Source organism: Oncorhynchus kisutch, unplaced genomic scaffold, assembly GCF_002021735.2.
Source record: "Oncorhynchus kisutch isolate 150728-3 unplaced genomic scaffold, Okis_V2 Okis09a-Okis19a_hom, whole genome shotgun sequence".
Lineage (NCBI taxonomy): Eukaryota > Metazoa > Chordata > Actinopteri > Salmoniformes > Salmonidae > Oncorhynchus > Oncorhynchus kisutch.
This window is the reverse complement of record NW_022261985.1, coordinates 8,256,086-8,264,970: the sequence shown is the minus strand read 5'-3', so window position 1 is coordinate 8,264,970 and position 8,885 is coordinate 8,256,086. Positions and strand designations below refer to the sequence as shown.

At 47.1% G+C, this 8,885-nt stretch overlaps 1 pseudogene; it reads left to right on the top strand.

Annotated features, from left to right (window-relative positions):
- LOC109877256 (fibroblast growth factor receptor substrate 2-like) overlaps window positions 1–4,802 on the top strand; it is an 81,049-nt pseudogene extending 76,247 nt beyond the window's left edge.
- Window positions 4,803–8,885: the final 4,083 nt, after the last annotated feature.

Below are 8,885 nucleotides of genomic sequence, written 5' to 3'. Positions count from 1 at the left end.
TCCTCCCACAATGCCAACAACTCCGCCCAGCGGCGCACGGCGCTCCTTAACTACGAGAACCTCCCGGCGCTGCCGCCGGTGTGGGAGACCGCCAGGCGCTTCTCCGAGGGAGACGAGGAGGACGAAGACGAGGTGTATCACGGATATGGACCAAAGACGCCCTCCCTTAACGGCTACCACAACCACCACCACCATCCTCACCACCATCACCATCACCTTCATCACCACGGTCTGGGTCTGGACCCCATGCACAACTACGTCAACACAGAGAATGTAAACGTCTCGCTCAGCGCCAAACTGGACTCTGCGCGGATCCTTCCGCGGGGGCGGGACTCTAGCGGCGTCTGTTTGACCCCCACCGTCTTTAACTTTGACTTCCGGTCGGGGCGATTGGCGGGTGGACCGTGTGGGTTGGGGTTGGATCCCCTGAGGCAGCTGAACTACATTGAGTTGGAGATGGAGAAGGGTTCGGACTCCAGTGGGCCGCAGACACCCAAGACCCCCACCACTCCCTGTGGCGTCGGCCTGGGCAGTCTCCTCCTCCCCCCCTCCACCCCCACGCGGAGGACCGAACTGTACGCCATGATCGACATCGAGCGCACGGCGGCCATGTCGAGCCTTCAGAAAGCACTGCCCCGTGACGACGGTACCTCTAGGAAAACCAGACACAACAGTACTGACCTTCCTATGTGAACTTCAACACGCCCGACCATACCTAGCCTACCAAGCACTGATCGCAAATGGAGCCCTATTCCCTATATAGTGCACTACTTTAGACCAGAACCCTATTCCCTATATAGTGCACTACTTTAGACCAGGACTATTCATAAAGTGCCTGAGAATAGGAGTGCTGATCTAAGATCAGTTGGACCTTTTTAGACAATAAGGAATCAGATGACCTGGAGGGTTCTGGTCAAAATGAGTGCATAACGACCCAGGGCCCAGAGGGTTCTGGTCAAAATGAGTACATAACGACCCAGGACCCAGAGGGTTCTGGTCAAAATGAGTACATAACGACCCAGGGCCCAGAGGGTTCTGGTCAAAATGAGTACATAACGACCCAGGGCCCAGAGGGTTCTGGTCAAAATGAGTACATAACGACCCAGGGCCCAGAGGGTTCTGGTCAAAATGAGTACATAACAACCCAGGACCCCGAGGGTTCTGGTCAAAATGAGTACATAACAACCCAGGACCCCGAGGGTTCTGGTCAAAATGAGTACATAACAACCCAGGACCCCGAGGGTTCTGGTCAAAATGAGTACATAACAACCCAGGGCCCAGAGGGTTCTGGTCAAAATGAGTACATAACGACCCAGGGCCCAGAGGGTTCTGGTCAAAATGAGTGCATAACGTCCCAGGGCCCAGAGGGTTCTGGTCAAAATGAGTACATAACAACCCAGGACCCCGAGGGTTCTGGTCAAAATGAGTACATAACAACCCAGGACCCCGAGGGTTCTGGTCAAAATGAGTACATAACAACCCAGGGCCCAGAGGGTTCTGGTCAAAATGAGTACATAACAACCCAGGACCCAGAGGGTTCTGGTCAAAATGTGTGCATAACGTTCCAGGGCCCAGAGGGTTCTGGTCAAAATGAGTGCATAACGTCCCAGGGCCCAGAGGGTTCTGGTCAAAATGAGTGCATTACATAGGGAATAGTGTTCCATTTGGGACAGAACCACTGTCGTGTTCTTCAGTTGCACCTTGACCTGACCCTTGTTGTTGTTGTCATACTTTGTTTTACCTCCAAACTGAAGAAGAAAACCACAACATTTGAAGACAGAAGGGCTGATTTGTTGCAATACATTAAATAAATAAAATATTTTAAAATGTCTTATTCCTTCACAAGGAGTTTCACTGTGTCCTGAAAGTAACCTGGTCTCAGACCTGTTTGTGCCCGTCTGTGTCATGACAAGGAGTTTCACTGTGTCCTGAAAGTAACCTGGTCTCAGACCTGTTTGTGCCCGTCTGTGTCATGACAAGGAGTTACACTGTGTCCTGAAAGTAACCTGGTCTCAGACCTGTATGTGCCAGTCTGTGTCATGACAAGGAGTTTCACTGTGTCCTGAAAGTAACCTGGTCTCAGACCTGTTTGTGCCCGTCTGTGTCATGACAAGGAGTTTCACTGTGTCCTGAAAGTAACCTGGTCCCAGACCTGTTTGTGCCCGTCTGTGTCATGACAAGGAGTTTCACTGTGTCCTGAAAGTAACCTGGTCCCAGACCTGTTTGTGCCCGTCTGTGTCATGACAAGGAGTTTCACTGTGTCCTGAAAGTAACCTGGTCCCAGACCTGTTTGTGCCCGTCTGTGTCATGACAAGGAGTTTCACTGTGTCCTGAAAGTAACCTGGTCCCAGACCTGTTTGTGCCCGTCTGTGTCATGACAAGGAGTTTCACTGTGTCCTGAAAGTAACCTGGTCCCAGACCTGTTTGTGCCCGTCTGTGTCATGACAAGGAGTTTCACTGTGTCCTGAAAGTAACCTGGTCTCAGACCTGTATGTGCCAGTCTGTGTCATGACAAGGAGTTTCACTGTGTCCTGAAAGTAACCTGGTCTCAGACCTGTTTGTGCCAGTCTGTGTCATGACAAGGAGTTACACTGTGTCCTGAAAGTAACCTGGTCTCAGACCTGTTTGTGCCAGTCTGTGTCATGACAAGGAGTGGCATGATGGCACAAGCAGACTGGTACCCAGGCTATACTGAAAGGGGACTGATGGTACCAGGTACACACCAATATACAGTGCCTTGCGAAAGTATTCGGGCCCCATTGAACTTTGCGACCTTTTGCCACATTTCAGGCTTCAAACATAAAGATATAAAACTGTATTTTTTTGTGAAGAATCAACAACAAGTGGGACACAATCATGAAGTGGAACGACATTTATTGGATATTTCAAACTTTTTTAACAAATCAAAAACAGAAAAATTGGGCGTGCAAAAATGATTGTGTTTGAAGCCTGAAATGTGGCAAAAGGTCGCAAAGTTCAAGGGGGCCGAATACTTTCGCAAGGCACTGTATCACTATTTTATTCCTGAGGTCATTTGATACCTAATTAAAGAAGGGAGTGAAACACCTTGACTTCTAGCCTGGTCCCAGATCAGTCTGTGTTCTTGTCTACTCCTTCGCTGTCATTGTCAAGCCAAAGAAATGAGTGACAGGGCGTTGGCATGACGGCACAAACAGACTGGTACCCAGGCTACCTGTTATTCCGAGTGCCTGTGTAAGTTTAGCTTGCAGGTGATGTGCCAAACAGCGAGGTCTCTTTTGAATGACGGACCTCCTCACCAATCTCTCTCTCGGTACCAATCTCTCTCTCGGTACCAATCTCTCTCTCGGTACCAATCTTTTCTAGTGCTGATCATAAACTGAAATTATGTTAAAGTCAACACTCGTGTCGCTATTTGAAGCTGACTTCCTTGTTGCCCTAATGGCTGTGGACTCCAATGGTGTGTTATGTTAGTGGGCCTACCAGGGTTGGGCTCAATTCCATTTCAATCCCAGTCGATTCAGGAAGTACACTGAAATTCCAATTCTCTTCAATGCTTTTCAACGAGGAAAATGTGGATTTGGAACTTGGTTTACTTTCTGAATTGACGGAATGGAATTGACCCCAAGCCTGGAGTCTTCGGCCATGTCTCGGGGTCAACGTCTTGGTACACCACAGTCACTTTAGCCACTACTAGTGTACAGACAGATGGGGGTGTATGTATAAATGCCAAATGAGGATGTTCCACAATGCAGCTGTACTAAGGGGTTTGTTCATGCTGACTGTACTGAAAATACCCAAATCCTACCGTTGGTGTTCCTGTGTGACATCATCATGTTCCAGGTTCCTTTCAGCAGGTTTGGGGTCCAATTTATTTTACTATTCAGCCAATTCAGAGAGTCGATTTGAAATTTCTGTTTTGTTTCCTGGATGGACAGAACTGATAGGGAATTGACCCCCGACCCTGCAAACAATAGTCCATTTGTACAGGCGCCCCCTGGTGGTTGTTGTAGAATGTCTTAGTTCAGTCTGAATTTTCCTTCTGAACGTCGTTGTGAACAAGGAAATAGAAAGGGACAGTGTTTCCCACACAATGCTGTCCGACAGCCATGTTTCATTGGAGGAGTGTGGTCTTCTGTTACCTGTTCTGTCATTGTATCATATTGTACAAATCATTATTATTGGGTTCTAACTTGCATTATATTTTTTTCTACCTACATTTTAAAAGAGTTCGTAAACTATAGGAATTGTACAAAAAAGTACTTTAATAGATATTGTTTATTAAAGAAAGGAACTGTTAGTGGAAAAAATGGATTATTTGCCAAACTCCTTTTTTAAATTCTAGAATATGATGATTTTCACGGAGTTCTAGAATGGGTTCCGTTGGTTCCATTTAAGATGTAAACATTCCTTATTTCCACTGTTTTGGTCTCAGAACACCAGACACTATAAAGAACTACGCAGTGAATGAAACAATTCATTACTCACTGGGCACAGACGTCAGTTCAACATCTATTCCACGTTGGTTGACCGTCATTTTGTTGATTGAACCAGTGAACAGCCCATTGGGTCTCCTGTTGAAAAACATAATGACTTCATATTGTATGGACTTTACATTGGTGGGAGGGGAGGAGATTTTGATATTTGCATTTTTCTGTTCTGGAAATGTGTTTACCAGAATGTTAGTATTTTTTGACTGGATGAAAAACCATAGTGTGTATTTAGATGTCTACAACAATGTTCATACAATATTCCATCACTGCCAACAACCCCCTGTGTTTTGTAGCATGGCTAAATAATAATTAAAATTAAAATGGAACTAAGTGTTGTCTCTGGGTTGTTTTTCTATTTGTGTCATAATTATCATTGATAGTTTATTGTATTGCTTCGTTTTATCTTGTATTTTTTTAGCTCTCACACACTGTACTGAAGTAAGGAGAGTGACCCCTGGTGGTAATGGAGGGGACATGCAGTCCCTCCTGGACTGGACTGCTTCGGTTTATCTTGTATTTTTTTAGCTCTCACACACTGTACTGAAGTAAGGAGAGTGACCCCTGGTGGTAATGGAGGGGACATGCAGTCCCTCCTGGACTGGACTGCTTCGGTTTATCTTGTATTTTTTTAGCTCTCACACACTGTACTGAAGTAAGGAGAGTGACCCCTGGTGGTAATGGAGGGGACATGCAGTCCCTCCTGGACTGGACTGCTTCGGTTTATCTTGTATTTTTTTAGCTCTCACACACTGTACTGAAGTAAGGAGAGTGACCCCTGGTGGTAATGGAGGGGACATGCAGTCCCTCCTGGACTGGACTGCTTCGGTTTATCTTGTATTTTTTTAGCTCTCACACACTGTACTGAAGTAAGGAGAGTGACCCCTGGTGGTAATGGAGGGGACATGCAGTCCCTCCTGGACTGGACTGCTTCGGTTTATCTTGTATTTTTTTAGCTCTCACACACTGTACTGAAGTAAGGAGAGTGACCCCTGGTGGTAATGGAGGGGACATGCAGTCCCTCCTGGACTGGACTGCTTCGGTTTATCTTGTATTTTTTTAGCTCTCACACACTGTACTGAAGTAAGGAGAGTGACCCCTGGTGGTAATGGAGGGGACATGCAGTCCCTCCTGGACTGGACTGCTTCGGTTTATCTTGTATTTTTTTAGCTCTCACACACTGTACTGAAGTAAGGAGAGTGACCCCTGGTGGTAATGGAGGGGACATGCAGTCCCTCCTGGACTGGACTGCTTCGGTTTATCTTGTATTTTTTTAGCTCTCACACACTGTACTGAAGTAAGGAGAGTGACCCCTGGTGGTAATGGAGGGGACATGCAGTCCCTCCTGGACTGGACTGCTTCGGTTTATCTTGTATTTTTTTAGCTCTCACACACTGTACTGAAGTAAGGAGAGTGACCCTTGGTGGTAATGGAGGGGACATGCAGTCCCTCCTGGACTGGACTGCTTCGGTTTATCTTGTGTATTTTTTAGCTCTCACACACTGTACTGAAGTAAGGAGAGTGACCCCTGGTGGTAATGGAGGGGACATGCAGTCCCTCCTGGACTGGACTGCTTCGGTTTATCTTGTATTTTTTTAGCTCTCACACACTGTACTGAAGTAAGGAGAGTGACCCCTGGTGGTAATGGAGGGGACATGCAGTCCTTCCTGGACTGGACTGCTTCGGTTTATCTTGTATTTTTTTAGCTCTCACACACTGTACTGAAGTAAGGAGAGTGACCCCTGGTGGTAATGGAGGGGACATGCAGTCCCTCCTGGACTGGACTGCTTCGGTTTATCTTGTATTTTTTTAGCTCTCACACACTGTACTGAAGTAAGGAGAGTGACCCCTGGTGGTAATGGAGGGGACATGCAGTCCCTCCTGGACTGGACTGCTTCGGTTTATCTTGTATTTTTTTAGCTCTCACACACTGTACTGAAGTAAGGAGAGTGACCCCTGGTGGTAATGGAGGGGACATGCAGTCCCTCCTGGACTGGACTGCTTCGGTTTATCTTGTATTTTTTTAGCTCTCACACACTGTACTGAAGTAAGGAGAGTGACCCTTGGTGGTAATGGAGGGGACATGCAGTCCCTCCTGGACTGGACTGCTTCGGTTTATCTTGTGTATTTTTTAGCTCTCACACACTGTACTGAAGTAAGGAGAGTGACCCCTGGTGGTAATGGAGGGGACATGCAGTCCCTCCTGGACTGGACTGCTTCGGTTTATCTTGTATTTTTTTAGCTCTCACACACTGTACTGAAGTAAGGAGAGTGACCCCTGGTGGTAATGGAGGGGACATGCAGTCCCTCCTGGACTGGACTGCTTCGGTTTATCTTGTATTTTTTTAGCTCTCACACACTGTACTGAAGTAAGGAGAGTGACCCCTGGTGGTAATGGAAGGGACATGCAGTGCAACTGTCTCCCTGGTGACGGCAATAAGAGTGTGGCAATCATTGATATGGACAGACTTCATTCTGAGTAACAAAATGCTCTCGGGAGAATTGGACTGGCTGGTCTTACCGTACACCAGGAGGACGTTGTGTAGAGGTGGTCTTACCGTACACCAGGAGGACGTTGTGTAGAGCTGGTCTTACTACCGTACACCAGGAGGACGTTGTGTAGAGGTGGTCTTACCGTACACCAGGAGGACGTTGTGTAGAGGTGGTCTTACCGTACACCAGGAGGACGTTGTGTAGAGGTGGTCTTACCGTACACCAGGAGGACGTTGTGTAGAGGTGGTCTTACCGTACACCAGGAGGATGTTGTGTAGAGGTGGTCTTACCGTACACCAGGAGGACGTTGTGTAGAGGTGGTCTTACTACCGTACACCAGGAGGACGTTGTGTAGAGGTGGTCTTACTACCGTACACCAGGAGGACGTTGTGTAGAGGTGGTCTTACCGTACACCAGGAGGACGTTGTGTAGAGCTGGTCTTACTACCGTACACCAGGAGGACGTTGTGTAGAGGTGGTCTTACCGTACACCAGGAGGACGTTGTTTAGAGGTGGTCTTACCGTACACCAGGAGGACGTTGTTTAGAGGTGGTCTTACCGTACACCAGGAGGACGTTGTTTAGAGGTGGTCTTACCGTACACCAGGAGGACGTTGTTTAGAGGTGGTCTTACCGTACACCAGGAGGACGTTGTTTAGAGGTGGTCTTACCGTACACCAGGAGGACGTTGTGTAGAGGTGGTCTTACCGTACACCAGGAGGACGTTGTTTAGAGGTGGTCTTACCGTACACCAGGAGGACGTTGTTTAGAGGTGGTCTTACCGTACACCAGGAGGACGTTGTGTAGAGGTGGTCTTACCGTACACCAGGAGGACGTTGTGTAGAGGTGGTCTTACCGTACACCAGGAGGACATTGTTTAGAGGTGGTCTTACCATACACCAGGAGGACATTGTGTAGAGGTGGTCTTACCGTACACCAGGAGGACATTGTTTAGAGGTGGTCTTACCATACACCAGGAGGACATTGTGTAGAGGTGGTCTTACCGTGGAGGAGGAGGACGTTGTGTAGAGGTGGTCTTACCGTGGAGGAGGAGGACGTTGTGTAGAGGTGGTCTTACCGTACACCAGGAGGAAGTTGTGTAGAGGTGGTCTTACCGTACACCAGGAGGACGTTGTGTAGAGGTGGTCTTACCGTACACCAGGAGGAAGTTGTGTAGAGGTGGTCTTACCGTACACCAGGAGGACATTGTTTAGAGGTGGTCTACGCTCGTCTCTAATTCCTGCAGGAGATACCTCTTCACCGGACCAGGATAAGGTACAGTAGAGACCTCTTCACTGGACCAGGATAAGGTGCAGGAGAGACCTCTTCACTGGACCAGGATAAGGTGCAGGAGAGACCTCTTCACTGGACCAGGATAAGATGCAGGAGAGACCTCTTCACTGGACAAAGTAAGAGATGATTCACAGTCAGTTTGTGCATATCTGATATCTGCATTAGAATGTTTTATAGACATGCATAGATGTATGTGTTCATTTTGAGGGGTTCAGTTTTTGGTATGTTTTCTATAGTTATATCTTACTAATACCACGTATGTTAGTATTGATATATCATTGGTATAACGGGCAGCTTCAATCATTTTGTAATTGATTTATTGTAATCCATTTGAAGTTTTCAAAATGAATTAATCATATTTACACAGAATCTGTGAATCAATCCATTGTGGTGATATGGGTGATATGGGTGATGCCCTTTGAACTCCAGGAAAAAGTTTTCACACACAAGGTGAGACTTACCGAAGTTATAAGGAAACTGGTAACCAGTTTACAGGAACAATAAGACACAGTTGTTGGCCAATATTATATTATAGGCTAGCATATGGTTCAGTGCCTTGTATTGTTGCTATCTTCCATGACTTTATAGAGCAACAACCTTATGGGCCCAACTTCCTGGTTTGTGTTTTCAGC